General features: G+C 39.1%; 1 long non-coding RNA gene and 1 pseudogene across 1 annotated transcript in view; one reads left to right on the forward strand and one right to left on the reverse strand.

Annotated features, from left to right (window-relative positions):
• Positions 1 to 20,810, forward strand: part of LOC132345468 (uncharacterized) — an 890,490-nt gene that overhangs the window by 33,868 nt on the left and 835,812 nt on the right. The gene's annotated exons all lie outside the window — the stretch shown is intronic.
• Positions 821 to 1,303, reverse strand: LOC101907917 (deoxyuridine 5'-triphosphate nucleotidohydrolase-like; annotated as a pseudogene).

Raw genomic sequence — 20,810 nt, forward strand, 5'->3', positions numbered from 1 at the left:
TGAGATTGGGAGTATTTCTCCTGCAATTTTTTGGAAGACTGAGAAGGATAGATATTAGCTTTTCTCTAAATGTTTCATAGAATTTGCTGGTGAAGCCGTCTGGTCCTAGCTTTTTGTTTGCTGTAAGATTTTTAATCACAGTTTCAATTTCATTACTTGTGATTGGTCTGTTCATATTTTCTATTTCTTCCTGGTTCATTCTTAAAAGGTTTTATATTTCTAAGAATTTGTCCATTTCTTCCATGTTGTCCAACTTTTTGGCATATAACTGCTTGCAGTATTTCTTTATATTTCTGTGATATTGGTTATTACTTCTCCCTTTTCATTTATAATTTTATTGATTTAAGTCTTCTCTCTTTTTCTATGATAAATGTGGCTAATGGTTTATCAATTTTGCTTATCTTCTCAAAGAACTAGCTTTTATTTCCATTGATCTTTGCTATTGTTTTCTTCATTTCTATTCCATTTATCTCACCTCTTATCTTGATGATTTCTTTCCTTCTACTAACATTGTGTTTTGTTTGTTCTTCTTTCTCTGGTTGTTTTAGGTGTAAGTTTGGATTGTTTATTTAAGATTTTTCTTGTTTCTTGACATGAGAATGAATTGCTATATACTGCCCTATTAGGACTGCTTTTGCTGCATCCCATAGGTTTTGGGTTGTTGCAGTTTTCATTATCATTTGTTTCTAGATATTTTTTAATTTCTTCTTTGATTTATTCAGTGATCTATTGGTTGTTTAGTAGCATGTAGTTTAACTTCCATGTGTTTGTATTTTTATAGTTTTTTTTTTTTTTTTACTCAAATTTTGTAATACTTTATGCAGTCTTTTCAAGATGAATGTCCATTTTCTCAGTTTCTGTTTTTGGCATAATGTTCATCATTTCTAGTGGAGTTAAATCCTCCTGAACCCCCTTCAGCATTATTTAAAATTTGAAATTCCTCTGTTTCTGGGTAAATTATCTATTCACAAATGAGCAGTGCAATTCACAGCTTTTCACCTTTCTTTTTTAAACTTTTCTTTGCAAAAATTAAACATTACAACACCAACATTTCCTCCATAACCTTCATCTATAATACTGTTTCCCACATCTATGGAGTATTTTGTAGCTTAGCCAAAATGTGGAGCTACTCTTCCATAGCACCCAGAAGGAAGAACTATCTGAATGTTAGTTTTAATGAGGCCTTTCTCCACTGGTGATACTGTGTAATCATAGGCACTATACTGATTATAGCCCACAGACTTTGTGGACCCTTTGGTGGGGTGGTACTGTGTCCTGAGAGCCGGGTCAAATGGGGCTGCATGCTACACTCTGGTGAAGTCTGAGCCCATTTGCTGGGGCAGATGAATTGGGTCTCTTGAGAACAGGGACTGGCAGGGAAGACTGTGAGCTCAAGTCCAAGCAGGGGAACAAGAGAACAGAATGAACTCAGCACACAAGATCTAAACTTCCCACCAATCACTCCCTTTCTGTGGTTGATTTCTAATCTCATAGCATTGTGGTCAGAAAAGATGCTTGATTCCATTTCACTTTTCTTAAAGTTGCTGAGGTTTGAGTTGTGATCCAAGATGTAATCTACCCTGAAGAATGTGCCATGTGCAGTTGAGAAGAAACTATATTCTTCTGCTTTCAGATGGAAGGTTCTATAAATATAAATTAAGTCTATCTGGTCTATTGTGTCATTTAAGGATTGTGTTTCCTTATTAATTTTCAGTCTGGGTGTTCTGTCCATTGTTAAATGTTAGAGTCTTCGAGTATTGTTGTATTACTGTTGATTTCCACTTTTGTGGATGTTAATATTTAATACTTTAATATTTTTTATTTGTACTTGAGTTTTGTTATTTTGATTATATATGTCTTTACATGCTTCTCCTTGGGTTTATTCTGTGTGGGATTCTCTGTGCTTTTTGGACTTGTTTAGCTATTTTCTTTCCTATGTTAGGGAATTTTTCAACTATAATATATTCAAATATTTTCTTAGACTCTTTTTCTTCTTCTTCTAGAACCCTTATAAATCAAAAGCTGGTATGATTAACATTGTCCCAGGGTTCTCTGAGATTGTCCTCTTACCTTTGCATTTTTTCTCTTTATTCTGCTTTGTGGCAGTTATTTCTACCATCCTGACTTCCATCTTATTTTTTTTCCTGCTTCAGTTATTCCAGTGTATTTTTCATTTTAGTTATTGTGTTGTTCATCATTGTTTATTCTTTAGTTCTACATCCTTGTTAGATATTTCTTGTATTTTCTCCATTCATGGCTCTATTCTGTTTCTAAGATCTTAAATCATCTTAGCTATCATTACTCTGAATTCTTTTTCAGGTAGGTTGCCTGTATACTTTTCATTTATTTGGTCTTGTGGATTTTTACCTTGCTTCATTGTCTGTTGGATACTTCTCTATCACGTAATTTTGTCTATCTTACTGTGCTTGTATTCTCCTTTCTTTAGGCAACTGGGTCATAGTTCCTCTTGCTTCTGCCTCTTGGTGGGTGAAGTTGGCCCAGGGGCTTGTGTAGGTTTATTTGTGTAGGGACCAGTGGGTGGAGCTAAATCTTGTCTCTCTAATGGGCAAGGCTGAGTCAGGTGGTATGTTTTGGGGTGTCTGTGAGCTTAGTGCAATTTTAGGCAGTCTGTCTTCTAATGGGTAAGGCTGTGTTCCTGTCTTGCTAGTTAGTTATCAGGGCACCCAGCACAGGAACCTGAAGGCAGTTAGGTGAGCTCGATCTTGATGTAGCAATGGAGACCTCCAGAGCTCATGTTGATTAACATTCCCTGGAACTGAGGATTCTCTTGTGTTCCAACATGTTGGGATTCAGAACTATTACCGCAGAAGCTCAGGCCCAACAACTGGCCAGGGAACCAAGGCCCTGCAAACTGAGCAGCATGTCCAGAATGGAAAAAAAAAAAAAAAAAAGGCAAGACAAATGATGAAAGCAGAGCCAAAGAAAAGAGAAGTTAAAAAAAAAAAAATAGAGAACAAAAATCAAGAGAACAACTTAAAAAAAAAAAAAGAACCCAAACACAAAAACAATGAAAACAACATAAACAGAAAGCAAACTCAAAAAACCCAAAGAAAATATTAAACAAGCACACAATAATGTAAATAGTGAAACAGAACAAAAACACAAAACAACAAAAAATAACAAGAAAAATAAACAAAACATATTGAAAATTAAACAAAAACAAATCTAAACTAAAAAGAAATGGAAAAAAAAAAAGTAAGAAAATACAAAAACAAACAACAGAACAAAATTAAACGGAAAATGAAAAGAAAGAAGAGAAAAAAAAAAATGATAGTAACAATATTTTCCCCTGGACATCCACTATCTCTGTTCTTGCCTCCACAGTGATCTATAGTCAACCTCTGCCTCCTCAGGTGATTATCTAATACCTCTAGGTAGGTCTCTGGACCAACTGTAGGCATTGTAGGGACAGATTATATTCTGACTTGGCCTAACTCCTGTGTATACCTGCCCCCAAATTCTACAACTGCCAAAGCTAGATTGGTCTCAGTTTTGGAAGCACTCCTTGTCCTTTAACATGTTCCACAGATGCAGTTTGGTAAACAGATCATGAGGATTTAATCTGCTGCTTGAAAAATTGCATGGAGAGATCTCCATTTCTCCTCCTTAGTTGCATAACCCCTGGGACTCAGCTTTGGTTTGACCCAATCTGTGTGTGGGGTATGTTCCCCACCCAGGCGAGAAGCAAAATAAGTAAAAGAAGCAACTAATTGAGTCTCTCAAGATGATTAGGGCACTTACATGCATAGGCCAGGAATATAAAAGGTAGCCACAACTGGGGCCTTCCCTGTGGCTCAGCTGGTAAAGAATCCACCTGCAATGCAGGAGAGCCGGTTTCGATCCCTGGGTTGGGGAGATCCCCTAGAGAAGGGAAAGGCTACCCACTCCAGTATTCTGGCCTGGAGAATTCCATAGACTGTATAGTCCATGGGGTTACAAAGAGTTGGACACGATTGAGTGACTTTCACTTTCACTTTTCAACTGGGGCATGTGTGAAGCATCTGTGGTGGCAGAGATAAGTAGAAAGATGCAACAGACTAAGACACACTTACCTTAGTGGGAACCCCTCCCAGTGCCCATGGAAGCAGGACTTGTGGGTGGGGAAGGGGGTTGCAGTGGTAGTTCCACCCCTTGCACACCACTCATCAATGGTGCCTTATTTCCTAGACAGATGACGTATCCTCTAGGAGCATCCCTGGCCATGGAGCCCCTCACTCCTGTCCACTCAAGTTTTCTCTGTGAAGCCAATAGACCATCTCCCTGGATATGTTCTCCTAATCCCATGCTTTAGCACTCAGTCCCCACAGGCATTGGCAGCTTCCTGTCTCAGGCTGGAGCACCAAGAGATGATTCTAAAGAGTGTTTTTGGTGGCAGTGCTCAGAACCCCAGAGCCAATATGAGTGGAGGAGGCTTTAGTTTGAAGGGGTGGACAAGACTGCTCAGGTCAGAGCCCTTCCCAGTGTCAGTGGGCAGGGAAGGGGTTTACAATGGTGACCATATCGCTTTCACATGACTCAACAATGTTATCCTGGTTCTATAGTGTCTCATGCTCCTTCAGAAATTTCTCTGGTTGTATAGTTCCTTAGTCCTGTCTCTTTAAAGACAGTAGCTGCCCCTACCCAGGGTCTATACTCCAAACCTCACTTTTCAGGACCTGCCCCTTCCCCCCACCAACCCCGATACATGCAGAGACACATAACTCCAGCTGGGGTGTGCAGGGCAATGACACAGATCATGTGCACATTTCTTACTTTATCCTGCCTTCCACAGACTGCATGCTGTGTTCCCCTACAGTCCTCCAGAGGTCCCTTTCTTCCCCAGCTGATGTCCCTACTGTGAACGAGCTTTCCTGAGTACAGGAAACTTGCCTCACCTTCAGTTCCCTACAAATGGAGCTGGTCCCTTCCCATTTCCTATTTTCTTCTTCCTTTTTGTCCTTCTTTTGTCCTACCCAATTGCATGGGGGTTCATCTTGTCCTTTTAGGTGTCTGAGTCTTCTGCTAGTGTTCAGCAGGTGCTCTATGAGTATGGTTAATTTTTACATGTATTCTTGATGTACCTGTGAAGAAAAGTGTATTCCACATTCTTCTATTCCACCATCTTGACTCCTTCCCTTCCTATTTTTAATTTTCTGAGGACCCTACATAGTGTTTTACATAATGACTCTTATCAGTTTACATTCTCACCAATAGTATCAGTTCAGTTCCTTTCAGTCCCTCAGTCATGTCTGACTCTTTGTGACCCCATGGAATGCCACACGCCAGGCCTCTCTGTCCATCACCAACTCCCGGAGTTTACTCAAATTCATTTCCAGTGAGTCGGTGATGCCATCCAACCATCTCAACCTCTGTTATCCCTTTCTCCTCTCACCTTCAATATTTTCCAGCATCAGGGTCTTTTCCAAGGAGTCAGTTCTTCCTAACAGGTGGCCAAAGATGGAACTGCAGCTTCAGTATCAGTCCTTCCAATAAATATTCAGGACTGATTTCCTTTAGGATGGACTGATTGGATCTCCTTGCTGTCCAAGAGACTCTCAAGAGTCTTCTCCAATACCACAATTCTAAAGCATCAATTCTTCGGTTCTCAGCTTTCCTTATGGCCCAAATCTCACATCCGTACATGACTACTGGAAAAACCATAGCTTTGACTAGATGGACCTTTACTGGCAAAGTAATGTCTCTGCTTTTTAATATGTTATCTAGGTTGGTCATAGTTTTCCTTTCAAGGAGCAAGGCTTTTACTAATATCATGGCTGCAGTCACCATCTGCAGTGATTTTGGAGCCCCCAAAAATAGTCTGTCACTGTTTCTCCATCTATTTGCCATGAAGTGATGGGACCAGATGCCATGATCTTAGTTTTCCGAATGGTGAGTTTTAAGCCAACTTTTTCACTCCCCTCTTTCACTTTCATCAAGAGATTCTTTAGTTTTTCTTCACTTTCTGCCATAAGACTGGTGTCACCTGCATATCTGAGGTTATTGATATTTTTCTCAGCAATCTTGATTCCAGCTTGTGCTACATCCAGTCCAGCATTTCTCATGATGTACTCTGAATCTAAGTTAAATAAGCAGAGTGACAATATACAGCCTTGACGTATTTCTTTCCCAATTTGGAACCAGTCTGTTGTTCCATGTCCGGTTCTAACTGTCGCTTCTTGACCTGTATACAGATTTTTCAGGAGGCAAGTCAGATGGTCTGTTATTCTCATCTCTTTAAGAATTTTTCACAGTTTGTTTTGATCCACCCAGTCAAAGGCTTTGGCATAGTCAATAAAGCAGAAGTGGATTTTTTTTCTGGAACTTTTTTGCTTTTTCCATGATCCAGTGAATGTTGGCAATTTGTCTCTGGCTCCTCTGCCTTTTCTAAAACCAGCTTTAACATCTGGAAGTTCATTGTGGGTGAACTGTTGAAGCCTGGCTTGGAGAATTTTGAGCATTACTTAACTAGTATGTGAGATGAGTGCAGTTGTGTGATAGTGATGCTTCCTAAGGCCCACTTGACTTCACATTCCAGGATGTCTGGCTCTAGATGAGTGATCACACCATCGTGATTATCTGGGTCATGAAGATCTTTTTTGTATAATTCTTCTGTGTACTCTTGCCATCTCTTCTTAATATATTTTGCTTCAGTTAGGTCCATACCATTTCTGTCCTTTATTGTGCTCATTTTTTCATGAAAAAATTCTCTTGGTATCTCTAATTTTTGAAGAGATCTCTAATCTTATCCATTCTACTGTTTTCCTCTATTTCTTTGCATTGATCAGTGAGGAGGGCTTTCTTATCTCTCCTTGCTATTCTTTGGTACTCTGCATTCAAATGGATATATCTTTTATTTCCTCCTTTGCCTTTTGCTTCTCTTCTTTTCATAGCTATTTGTAAGGCCTCCTCAGACAACCATTTTGCCTGTTGCATTTCTTATTCTTGGGGATGGTCTTGATCTCCTGTAAAATGATATGAACCTCGATCCATAGTCCTTCAGGCACTCTGTCTGTCAGATTTAATCTCTTGAACTTATTTGTTACTTCCACTGTATAATTGTAAGGGATTTGATTTAGGTCATACCTGAATGGTCTAGTGATTTTCCCTGCTTTCTTCAATTTATGTCTGAATTTGGCAATAAGGAGTTCCTTTTTCTCCACATCTATGCCAGTACTTTCTGTCTCTTGCTTTCTTTATAACAGAAATCCTAAGAAGTATGAGTTGCTATTTCATTAGGATTTTAATTTGCTTTTTCCTGGTGATTAGTGAGGTTAAGCATCTTTTGCCAGGAGAAATATCAATAACTTCAGATATGCCAATAACACCACCCTTATGGCAGAAAGTGAAGAGGAACTAAAGAGCCTCTTGATGAACTTGAAAGAAGAGAGTGAAAAAAGTGGCTTAAAACTCAACATTCAAAAACCTAAGATCATGACATTTGATCCCACCACTTTATGGCAAATAGATGGGGAAATAGTGAAAACAGTGACAGACTTTATTTTCTTGGTCTCCAAAATCACTACAGATGGTGACTGCAGTCATGAAATTAAAAGACACTTGCTCCTTGGAAGAAAAGCTATGACTAACATAGACAGCGTATTAAAAAAGCAGAGACATTACTTTGCCAACAAAGGTCCATACAGTCAAAGGTATGGTTTTTCCAGTAATCATATATGGATGTGAGAAATGGACTGTAAAGACAGCTGAGTGCTGAAGAATTGCTTCTGAACTGTGGTGTTGTAGAAGCCTCTTGAGAATCCCTTGGACTGCAAAGAGATGAAACCAGTCAATCCTAAAGGAAATTGGTCCTGAATATTCATTGGAAGGACTGATGTTGAATCCGAAACTCCAATACTTTGGCCACCTGATGTGAAGAAATGACGCATTCGGAAAGACCCTGATGCTGGGAAAGATTGAAGGTGGGAGGAGAAGGGGATGACAGAGGATGAAATGGTTGTTTGGCATCACTGGCTCAATGAACATTGAGTTTGAACAAGCTCTGGGAGTTTTTGGTGGAATGGGAAGCCTGGAATGCTGCAGTCCATAGAGTCACAAAGAGTTGGATATGATTGAATGACTGAACTGAACTGAATGGTCATTTGTATGTTTTCTTTGGGAAAATGTCTATTCTCCTCTGCCTATTTTTAAAATTGGATTATTATTAGTATTGTTAAGTTCTATGAGTGTCTTACATATTTTGGATATTAACACCTTGTAGGATAGTCGGTTTACAAATATCTCTGTTTCATAGGATGCTGTTCTGTACATTCAATTTGTTATTTCCTTTGTTGAGCAGAAGCTTTTTAGTTTAATTGTAATCCCACTGGTTTTTGCTTTTGTTGCTTGTATTTTTGGTTTGTTTTGGATGGTGTTGTTAGCTGCCTTTCTGTACAGTATTACAGACCACAGTCCACAGTTTTTCAAGGACACTATTGTCTAGATATAGCCCCTTGAATCTGTTCATTGCCTCTACTGAAAATTCATACTGGATTTGATTTAAGTCATACCTGGCTGGCCTAGGCTTTTTCCGTTTTTTTTTTTTTTTTGTTTGTTTGTTTGTTTTTTTTTAAGCCTGAATCTTGCTATGAGAAGCTGATGATCTGAGCCATAGTCAGTTCCAGGTATTGTTTTTGTTGACTGTATACAGTTTCTCCATCTTCGGCTACAAAGACTGTAATCAATTTGATTTTGGTATTGACCATTTGGTGATGTCCATGTATAAAGTCATCTCTTATGTTGTTGAAAAAGGGTATTTTCTATGACTGGTGCATTCTATTGGCAAAATTCAGTTAGCCTTTGCCCTGCTTCATTTAGATTTCCAAGGCCAAATGTGCCTGTTACTCCAGATATATCTTGAGTTCCTACTTATGCATTTCAATCCCTAATGATGAATACATCTTTTTTAGGTGTTAGCTCTAGGAGGTCTTCTAGGTCTTCGTATAACAGATTAGCTTCAAGAAGGCAAAGTGGTTGTGTGAGGTGTCACTATGAATAGCAGAAAAAAGTAAAATGAAAAGCAAGGGAGAGAGGGAAAGTGAAGTCACTCAGTCGTATCCGGCTCTTTGCGACCCCATGGACTCTAGCCTATCAGGCTCCTCCATCCGTGGGATTTTCCAGGCAAGAGTGCTGGAGTGGATTTCCTTCTCCAGGGGATCTTCCTGAGCCAGGAATCAAACCTAAGTCTCCCGCATTGCAAGTAGATACTTTACCATCTGAGCCACCAGGGAAGCCCCATGAGAGGGAAAGGTACATCCAATTAAATGCAGAGTTTCAAAGAATAGCTAGAAGAGACAAGAAGGTCTTCTTCAATAAACAGTGCATAAAACTAGAAGAAAACAACAGGAGAGGAATGACTAGAGATCTCTTCAGGAAAATTGGAAATATCAAGGGAACATTTCTCCCAAAGATGGGCACATTAAAGGACAGAAACTGTAGAGACCTAGTAGATGCTGAAGAGATCAAGAAGAGATGGAAAGAATACACAGAAGAACTGTATAAAAAAAGAAGAAGAAGAAGATCTTCAGATTACTGAAGATCTACAGATTACTATGATGGTGTAGTTAGTCACCCATAGCAAGACATTCTGGAGTGCAAAATCAAGTGGGTCTTAAGAAGCAATGCTGCTAATTAAGCTAGTGGATGTGATGGCATTCCAGCAGAACTATTCAGATCCCTAAAGGAGGCTGCCATCAAAGTTTTGCAGTCATATGTCAACAAATCTGGAAGACCCAACAGTGGACACAGGACTGGAAAAGGTCAATCCTCATCCCAATCCCCAAGAAGAGTGTAACCAAAGAATGTACTAACCATCAGACAGTTGCACTAATTTTCAATGCTAGGAAGATCATGTGTAAAATCTTGCATGCTAGTCTTCAGCATTATTGAAACAAGAACTTCCAGATGTCCAAGCTGTGTTTAGAAAAGGAATAGGAACTAATTGGATCAGTTTGTATCAAATTGCCAACATTCACTGGATTATAGAGAAAGCAAGGGAATTTCAGGAAAAAAAAAAAAAAAGACAAATATCTATCTCTGTTGAATCGACTATGCTAAAGCCTTTGACTGTGTGGATCATGACAAACTGTGGAAAGCTCTTAGAGATGGGAATACCAGACCATCTTACCTGTCTCCTGAGAAACCTATATGCGGGTCAAGAAGCAACATTTAGAACCCTGTATGGAACAACTGATAGATTAAAGATCGATAAAGGAGTATAACAGGGCTGTCTATTGTCACCCTGTTTGTTTAACAGGTATGCTGAGCACATCATGAGAAATGCAAGGCTGGATGAGTTGTAAGCTGGAATCAAGATATGTGGGAGAAACATCAACAACCTCAGATACCACTCTAATGGAAGAAATCAAAGAGGAACTAAAGAGCCTCTTGATGAGGATGAAGGAGGAGAGTGAAAGAGCTGGCTTAAAACTAAAAAAAAAAAAAAAAAGACCATGGCTTCTGGTCCCACTACTGCTTGGTAAATAGAAGGGGAAAGGGTGGAAGGAGTGACTGATTTCTTATTTTGGGGCCCAAAATCACTGCAGATGGTGACTGCATCCATGAAATCAGAAGGCGATTGCTTCTTGATGGAAAAGTGATAACAAACCTAGTCGGTGTGTTGAAAATCAGAGATATTGCTCTGCTGACAAAGGTCCATATAGTAAAGGCTATGGTCTTCCCAGTGGATATGTATGGTTGTGAGAGCTGGACCGTAAAGAAGGCAGAATGCCAAAAAATTGGTGCCTTTGAACTGTTCTGGAGAGGACTCCTGAAAGTCCCTTGGACAACAAGGATTGACAGCAAAGTTTGACAACAAACCAGTCAATCTTGAGATAGATCAACCCTGAATATTCAATGGAAGGACTGATGCTGAAGCTGAAGCTCCAGTATTTTGGTCATTTGATTCACACAGACTACTCATTGGAAAAGTCTCTGATGCTGGGAAAGATTGAGACGAGAGTGGAAGGAGAAGAGGCCATCAGAGGATGAGATGGCTGGACAGCAACACCAATGCAAGGAACATGAACTTGGGCAAAGTCCAGGAGACGGTGAAGGACAGGGAGGCCTGGCATGCTGAAGTCCATAGGGTAGCAAGAGTCAGACATGACTGGATGACTGAACAACATCAACAACAGCAACTTTTGGTTTCACAGTTAAAATTCTTGCCAAGACCAATGCCAAGAGCTTTTCTCCTGTGTTTTCTTCTATTTTATATTTTCAGATCTCTTACATTTCAGTCTTTAATCCATTTTAAGTTATTTTTTGTGAGTAATGTGATATCTGAAGTTCTGATTCTGCTAATCAAGAAAATAAGAGAGAAGACTCAAAATAAAAAATTTTAAAAATTAAAATTGACACCACAGAATTACTTCTGGAACGTGAGATGACTATAAACAACTACAGGTCAATAAATTGGATATTTCTATATAATGACTATTGGTGTTAAAACTCAGAACAAAATATAAAGAAACAACATATATGGGTATGTTGAAACAGTTAAAGGTATTATGAAAAAAATGGGATTATTTCTATGGGTATAATGAAAGTTTACTTTTGTATTACCAATTAATATAATTCATCCAATGAACATTTTAAGGATAAAGTTGGGAGAAATTTTTGATAGATGCTCTAGTGATTTTTGAAAATAAACGAAGGCATTTTTGGTTAAAACCATTCAGTTCAGTTCAGTTCAGTCGTTCAGTCGTGTCCAACTCTTTGCGACCCCATGAATCGCAGCACGCCAGGCCTCCCTGTCCGTCACCAACTCCTGGAGTTCACTGAGACTCACGTCCATCGAGTCAGTGATGCCATCCAGCCATCTCATCCTCTGTCATCCCCTTCTCCTCCTGCCCCCAATCCCTCCCAGCATCAGTCTTTTCCAATGAGTCAACTCTTCGCATGAGGTGGCCAAAGTACTGGAGTTTCAGCTTTAGCATCATTCCTTCCAAAGAAATCCCAGGGCTGATCTCCTTCAGAATGGACTGGTTGGATCTCCTTGCAGTCCAAGGGACTCTCAAGAGTCTTCTCCAACACCACAGTTCAAAAGCATCAATTCTTCGGCACTCAGCCTTCTTCACAGTCCAATTCTCACATCCATACATGACCACAGGAAAAACCATAGCCTTGACTAGACGAACCTTTGTTGGCAAAACAATAAAAGGAAATTTTATATCAGGTATGAAATCATGTCTAACTGGTTATAATTTCTGAATGTCTTCTGTGAAATATTCTAAACAATATAAAATCTCCACTATCACAATTGTTGTTCAGCTACTCAGTTGTATCTGACTCTTTGAGACTCCATGGACTGCAGCATGCCAGGCTTCCCTGACCTCCACCATCTCCCAGAACTTGCTCAAACTCACGTCCATTGAGTTGGTGATGCCATCCAACCATTTCATCCTCCGTCGCCCCTCTTCTCCTCTTGCCTTCAATATTTCCCAGCAACAAAGTCTTTTCTAATGGGTCAACTCTTCACATTAGGTGGCCAAAGAATTGGAACTTCAGCTTCAGCATCAGTCCTTCCAATGAATATTCAGGACTGATTTCCTTTAGGATGGACTGGTTGGATCTCCTTGCAGTCCAAGGGATTCTCAAGAGTCTTCTGCAACACCAAAGCTCAGAAGCATCAATTCTTTAGTGCTCAGCCTTCTTTATGGACCAACTCTTACATCAATACCTGGCAACTGGAAAAAACGTAGCTTTGACTAGACGGATCTTTGTCAGCAAAGTAATGTCTCTGCCTTTTAATATGCTGCCTAGGTTAGGCATAGCTTTTCATCCAAGCAGAAAATGTCTTTTAATTTCATGACTGCAGTCCCCATCTGCAGTGATTTAGAGCCCAAGAAAATAAAATCAGTCAATTATTTCACTATTTCCCCATCTATTTGCCATGAAGTGATGGGACTGAATGCCATGGTCTTAGTTTTTTGAATGTTGAGTTTTATGCCAGCTTTTTTACTCTTCTCTTTCACATTCAATAAGAGGCTCTTTAGTTCCTCTTCACTTTCTGCCATAAGGGTGGTGTCATCTGCATATCTGAGATTGTTAATATTTCTCCCAGCAATTGGGATTCTAGCTTGTGCTTCATCCAATCTGACATTTCTCATGATGTACTCTGCATATAGTTAAATAACAGGGTGACAGTATACAGCCTTGATGTACTCTTTTCCCAGTTTGGAATGAGTCCATTGTTCCAAGTCTGGTTCTAACTGTTGCTACTTGACCTACATACAGGTTTCTCAGAAGGCAGGTAGGTGGTCTGGTATTCCCATCTCCAGAAGAATTTCAACCGTTTGTTATGATCCACACAGTCAAAGGTTTCAGCATAGTCAACGAAGCAGAAATAGATGTTTATTCTGCAATTCTCTTGCTTTTTCTAATCTAGTGGATGTTGGCAATTTGATCTCTGGTTCCTCTGCCTTTTCTAAATCCATCTTGAACATCTGGGATCTCTCAGTTTACATACTGCTGAAGCCTAGCTTGGAGAATTTTGAGCATTACTTTGCTAGCATGTTAAATGAGTACAGTTGGACAGTAGTTTGAACATTCTTTGGTCTTGCCCTTCTTTGGGACTGGAATGGATACTGATTTTTTCCAGTCCAATGGCTACTGCTGAGTTTTCCAAATATGTTGTCCCATTGAGTGCAGCACTTTCATAGCATCTTCTTTTAGGATTTTAAATAGCTCACCTGGAATTCCGTCACCTCCACTAGCTTTGTTCATACTGATGCTTCCTAAGGACCTCTTGACTTCACATTCCAGCATGTCTGGCTCTAGGTGAGTGATCACAGCATCGGGTTTATCTGAGTCATTAGATCTTATTTCTTTTTTTATAGTTCTGTGTATTCTTGCCACTTCTTAATATTTTCTGCTTTGGTAGAAATACATACCATTTCTGTATTTATTGTGGCCATCTGTGCATGATATGTTCCCTTGGTGTCTCTGATTTTCTTGAAGAGATCTCTAGTCTTTCCCATCTTACTGTTTTCCTCTATTTGTTTGCACTGATCACTTTACAAGGCTTTCTTATCTCTCCTTGCCCTTCTTTGGAACTCCGCATTCAAATGGGTATATCTTTCCTTTTCTCCTTTGCTTTTCCCTTCTCTTCTTTACTCAGATATTTGTATGGCCTCCTCAGGCAACCATTTGCCTTTTGGCATTTCTTTTTCTTGGGGATGGTTTTGATCACCACCTCCTGCACAGTGCTATGAACCTCTATTCATATTACTTCAGGCACTCTGTCTGTTAGATCTAATCCCTTGAATCTATTTGTAACTTCCACTGTATAATTGTAAGGTATTTTGCTTTAGGTCATACCAGAATGGCCTAGTGGTTTTCCCTACTTTCTTCTATCTAAATCTGAATCTTGCAACAAGGAGTTCGTGATCTATGCAATAGTCAGCTTCTGGTCTTGCTTTGGCTGACTGAGCTTCTCCATCTTCAGTTCCATAGAATATAATCAATCTGATTTTGGTATTGATAATCTGGTGATGTCCATGTGTAGATTCGTCTCTTGTGGTATTGGAAGAAAGTGTTTGCTATGATCAGTGTGTTCTCTCGGCAAAACTTTGTTAGCCTTTGACCTGCTTTATCTTGTACTCCAAGACCAAACTTGCCTTTTATTCCAGGTATCTCTTGACTTCCTAGCTTTGCATTCTGGTCCCGTATGATAAAATGGACATCATTGTTAGATATTAGTTCTAGAAGTTCTTGTAGGTTTTCATAGAACCATTCAGCTTCTTCAGAATTAGTCGTTGGAGCATATACTTGGATTACTGTGATATTGAATGGTTTGCTTTGGTAGCAAACAGAGATCATTCTGTCGTTTTTGAGATTTACTCGAGTACTGTACTTGAGACTCTTTTTGTTGATTATAAGGGTTACTCCATTTCATCTAAGGGATTCTTGCCCAAAGTAGTAGATACAATGGTTATCTGAATTAAATTCGTCCATTCTGATCCATTTTAGTTCACTAATTCCTAAAATGTCAGTGTTCACTCTTGCCATCTCCTGTTTGACCACTTCCAAATCACCTTGATTCATGGACCTAAAATTCCAGGTTCATGTGCAATATTGTCTTTTACAGCATTGAACTTACTTTCATTGCCAGACACATCCACAACTGGGCATTGTTTCAGCTTTGCCTCAGACTCTTCATTCCTTCTGGAGCTTTTTCTCTGCTCTTCTTCAGTAGCATATTGGGCACCTACCAATATGGGGAGTTCATCTTTCAGTGTCATATCTTTTTGCCTTTTCAAACTTTTCATGCAGTTCTCATGGCAAGAATGCTGAAGTGGTTTGCCTTTCCCTTCTTCACTGGACCACACTTTGTCAGAACTCTCCATCATGACCCATCTGTCTTGGGTGTCCCTACACGACATAGCTCATAGTTTCCTTGTGTTAAACAAGGCTGTGATCCATGTGATCAGTTTGCTTAGTTTCCTGTGATTGTGGTTTTCATTCTGTCTGCCCTCTGATGGATGAAGATAAGAACTTTGCTAGGAAACCAGAATTGAAAGAGACACGTGTACCCCAATGTTTATCGCAGCACTGTTTATAGTAGCCAGGACATGGAAGCAACCTAGGTGTCCATCAGCAGATGAATGGATAAGAAAGCTGTGGTACATATACACAATGGAGTATTACTCAGCCATTAAAAAGAATACATTTGAATCAGTTCTAATGAGGTGGATAAAACTGGAGCCAATTATACAGAGTGAAGCAAGCCAGAAAGAAAAACAATACACTGTACTAATGCATATATATGGAATTTAGAAAGATGGTAATGATAACCCTGTATGCGAGACAGCAAAAAAGACACAGATGTGTAGAACAGTCTTTTGGACTCTGTGGGAGATGGAGGGTGGGATGATCTGGGAGAATGTCATTGAAACATGTATAATATCATATAAGAAACGAATCGCCAGTCCAGGTTGGATGCAGGATACAGGATGCTTGGGGCTGGTGCACTGGAATGACCCAGAGGGATGGTATGGGGAGGGAGATGGGAGAGGGGTTCAGGATTGGGAACACGTGTACACCCGTGGTGGACTCATGTTGACATATGGCAAAACCAATACAATATTGTAAAGTAATTAGTCTCCAATTAAAATAAATAAATTAAAAAGAAGAAGAAGAAGAAGCTTGTGGAAGCTTCCTGGTGGGAGGAACTGGCTGTGGGAATCTAGGTCTTGCTCTGGTGGCAGGGCCACACCCAGTAAATCTTTAATCCAATTATCTGCTGATGGGTGGGGCTTTGTTCCCTGCCTGTAGTTTGACCTGAGTAGTTTTGCCATAGCTTTAACAAAGGTATTCTACTTTTTCTTTCAAACCTTCTTCCCCAAGCTGTTTTAAAGTTTTAAAAAAATAAAATAAATAAATAATAGAAACATAAAGATCGACAAATGCCAGAAATGTTTGTTATGGATTCTCTAGAGACTAAGAACTCCTCTTCTTCTCCTTCAGCAGGGGACCAGATGTCTGAGAAGCCTTCTGACCCTGGAAGTATGGCAAGTGGGCATCTGCTGTGTTAAACATATTGCAAAACTTGAAAAAAAAAAAAAAAAAAACGATTTTATTTTTCCCATTTGGATAAAGCTGGGAGTTTTATCTTGTAAGAAAAAGCCATTGAGAGGAAAGCCAGGGGTTCTGCTGGGTCACAAAGTCTTCATTATGATGCTCTCAGTAATGACCACACAGGACAGTTAATGAGTTGACCTGGGGTGTATGGTACAGCAATTGATACCTGATATCTGCCTGGGTTGCTGATCACATGGATGGTTCTGGGATGCTGATCACATGGATGGTCCTGGGATCCTGCTGATATTGGCTGCTAAAATATGCCACTCTCTGAACTAATGCCATCTTTAATTAAAGTCTTTATCAATGGTTCTCAGATTTTGGTGTGAATCACAAATACCTGTATAATAGCTAAAGATCCAGATTCTTGGGTTCCACTGACAGAAAGTTTGACATTTTGAGTGAGAGGAACAATCTATCACTTTTCTAGTGGTTTGTGTCTCCCAGAGAGAGGGACTTCCAGCTACAATGTAAGCACCTATGTTGTAGTACTATTTGTACCTGTGAAGCTATTAAGAAAGAAAAAAACAGACATTATTATAGCTATGATCTCGCTATAAGAAGAAAAATGAAGCTCTAGATGGCCCCTTATTTATTTCAAAGCACAACTAGTACATTGAAATTGCAGCATAAATAATTTGAATGTTCTGTGGCTGGTACAGCTGGTTAAACTGTATATTCACAATGCATAGACTATGGACTTCCATAATTTACTTAAAGTGTACCAGAAATAAGAACTTCAGAGAGACTCTTTCTTCTCCATAGAAGCAGCAGCTAAAGTATGTATCTTGGTATATATCAGAAGTAGTAACTTGATTGAAGGATTTCACTTCAGACAGGTCTGATGAAGTTCAAAGCTTTTAAATACATCAGAAAAGAATATTGAAAACAGTGGCAAATGAGAGAAAGAATGAATTCTTCCCCAAACATCATTTCTTGGTAGAACTGATGAATATGTGATAACACATCCGCACATCACTGGAGTTAATAGAATGCTTAAAGGCACAATGCAGATGCCCACATCTTCCAAATGTTTTGTAACAGTTGGGTGCAAAGGAATGAAATTGCCTTCCTTTTAAATTCACCTATTGTGTTAGCAGTGGTCACTCTGAATCCCCAAGAGAAACCAAAAATCTTTGTTTTTGTTGTCTGAGGTTAGGTTTTGTAGAGTAATTAGATAAATTCCTTTCTTAAATGGATTGAAGTATCAGGATATATTTACATATCTTCCTCCAAATACTTTAAAGAAAAGTGCTTTGCTATAAAATACTTGGGAAAAGATTAAAGGACCTTTGGAGCTTCTGGTACATGTCCCTGCTTATTTAATTTTTAAATATCTGGCTGCTGAATACCCCATATACTCAGAAAAAGCTAGTTTTGAAATAACAAATACTACTCAAAAGCATTATCTATTTCATAAACTATGCTAACCTTGTTTTAATATCCAGAAAATAGGTTTAACTTTCTTGGGATGATATTAGTAATATGAAGCTAACTATAACTTGTTTTATAATCTGATGATCTTATTCTCTGACATTTTTCCATAATGATATCTGGGTAAATGATAAGCTGCTTATATTAACCAGGTCTCCCAATTCTCATTTGTCAAGAGTCCAATCAGTGTACACTGCCTTTGCAATATTTTTATGTCCCTAAAGCTAAATCCATGTTGAAAATGTCATTTATTTTTGCGAAATTAATTTCAGATATTCTGTTTCAGTTAAGTTCAGTTCAGTTGCTCAGTCATTTCCGACTTTTTGTGACCCCATGAATTGCAGCACACCAGGCCTCCCTGTCCATTACCAACTCCTGGAGTTTACCCAAACTCATGTCCATCAAGTTGGTGATGCCATCCAATCATCACATCCTCTGTCGTCCCCTTCTCCTCCTGACCCCAATCCTTCCCAGCATCAGGGTCTTTTCAAACGAGTCAGCTCTTTACACGAGGTGGCCAAAGTATTGGAATTTCAGCTCAGCATCAGTCCTTCCAATGAACACCCAGGACTGATCTCCTTTAGGATAGACAGGTTGGATCTCCTTGCAGTCCAAGGGACTCTCAAGAGTCTTCTCCAACACCACAGTTCAAAAGCATCAGTTCTTCGGCACTCAGCTTTCTTCAAATCTCATTTTGAAATGCACGCTGTTGTTTCTTATCTCAGTTATTTTTCTTAAACCTAGTCAAAGTTTTTGTTTTTGTTTTTACTTCTAATTCTTTCTCTGGTGCAAAAGAATCTTCCCTTGTACTTCATATTCAGTGTTACTTGGCTAGCATCTTTCTTGGCCCTTACACCCCTCAGTCAAATTGACTGAGGCTATCTGCCTGTGACCTCTGTGTGTTTGTAGTCATGCCAAGAGATCCCAGGGATCCCAGGCACTCATCTAAATCTTCACTCCCCCTTCGGATCCCATTCCAAGCAGCAGATGTTTGCTAGCAGAGGATGCTCTGTAGAGTCTGTTCTGAGTCACATATGGGCTCCAGTTCTGATTGGAGTCTTTCCGGAGTCTCATACAGGCTCTGCTGTGGACTGATGTTTGTAATCTCAATGTTGATGTGGAGGAGAGTTTTGTACCTTCCTTGGGGAGTAATTGATATTCCATTTATTAGAAAAATATAGCCACAGTGTATAATTTCTGCATTCTTTCCCTCTTTCCTATGACTATCTTGCCACCTGTCACCTGAACACTGGTGGTTTAGAGAATATATGGGAAAATCAGAAACTCTTCCTGATGTCATGAGCCCTTCTAGAAAATGGATGTTTCTTTTTTCTTTTGGAGAAAGGAAATGGCAACCCATTTTGGAGCAGACAATCCATTTTGGAGAAGAAAATGGCAACCCACTCTAGCATTCTTGTCTGGAGAATTCCATGGATAAAGGAGCCTGACAGGCTGCAGTCCATGGGTTTGCAAAGAGTCTGAGTGATTTTCACGACAGGAATTTTCACTCATTCACTTTTTCTTTTGATGTTTTGCAGAAAATTATTTCTCAAATATTTTTTCCACTCAAAGTTAATATCTAATGGAAAGTTTTATTTTGTCTAAATAGATGAGGACATAATAAAACTAGTTTTTATCCATCATAAGGTACTGACGACACTCAGTACTCATGATAAATAATAACATATTCATTCATTAAATTCCTCTGGCACTATAGGGTTCTGAATTTTCTCTGATTGAAAATTGATTGAACTACAATCAGAATAATTTTATGTACATGTTATTACATTATGATTTTAAATTGTTATTTAATATATACTTTGTAAGTTTTTATTTTATATTGGAGTATAGGTGGTTATGGAGTAGGAAATGGCAACCCACTCCAGTATTCTTGCCTGGAGAATTCCATGGACAGAGGAGCCTGGTGGACTACTGTCCATGAGGTCACAAAGAGTTGAACATGACTGAGCAACTGAGCATGCATGCATGCTCAATATTCTGATAGTTTCAGAATGCAGCAATATTCTGATAGTTTCAGGTGTACAGCAAACTTATACATGATTCAGTTATACATGTATCTATTCTTTTTCAAATTCTTTTCCCATTTAGATTGTTATATAATATTGATCAGAGTTCCCTGTGCTATACAGTAGGTCCTTGTTGGTTATCCATTTTAAGTACAGCAGTGTTACATGTTGATCAAAACTCCCTAATTATCCTTTTTCCCCACCCTTCCCCCCTGATAACCATAAGTTCATACTCTAAGTCTTTGTTTCTGTTTTCTAAATACATTCATTTGTATCACTTCTTTTTAGATTCTGCATATAAATGCTGCCATACAATAACTCTTTTTTTTCTCTGACTTACTTTATTCAGTATGACAATATCTATGTCTACTCATGGTGCTGCAGATGGCATTATTACATTCTCTTTAATGGCTGAGTAATATTCCATTGTGTGTGTATGTGTGTGTGTGTGTGTGTGCATATATACACATACATCTTCTTTATCCATTCCTCTGTTGATGAACATTTAGGTTGCTTCCATGTCTTGGCTATTATAAACAGTGCTGCAATGAACATCATGATGGATATATCCTTTAGAACCATGTTCTTCTCTGTATATATGCCTAAGAGTGAGGTTGTAGGAGCATATGGTAGCTCTGTTTTTGTTGTATAAGGAACTTCCATACTGTTCTCCATGGTGGCTGTACCAATTTGCATTCCCACCAGCAATATAGGAGAGTTTCTTTTATGTTTTATGTGGGTGTGGTAGGCAGAATAATGGCTCTGAGGCCC

Source organism: Bos taurus, chromosome 6, assembly GCF_002263795.3.
Source record: "Bos taurus isolate L1 Dominette 01449 registration number 42190680 breed Hereford chromosome 6, ARS-UCD2.0, whole genome shotgun sequence".
Taxonomy (NCBI): Eukaryota; Metazoa; Chordata; class Mammalia; order Artiodactyla; family Bovidae; genus Bos; species Bos taurus.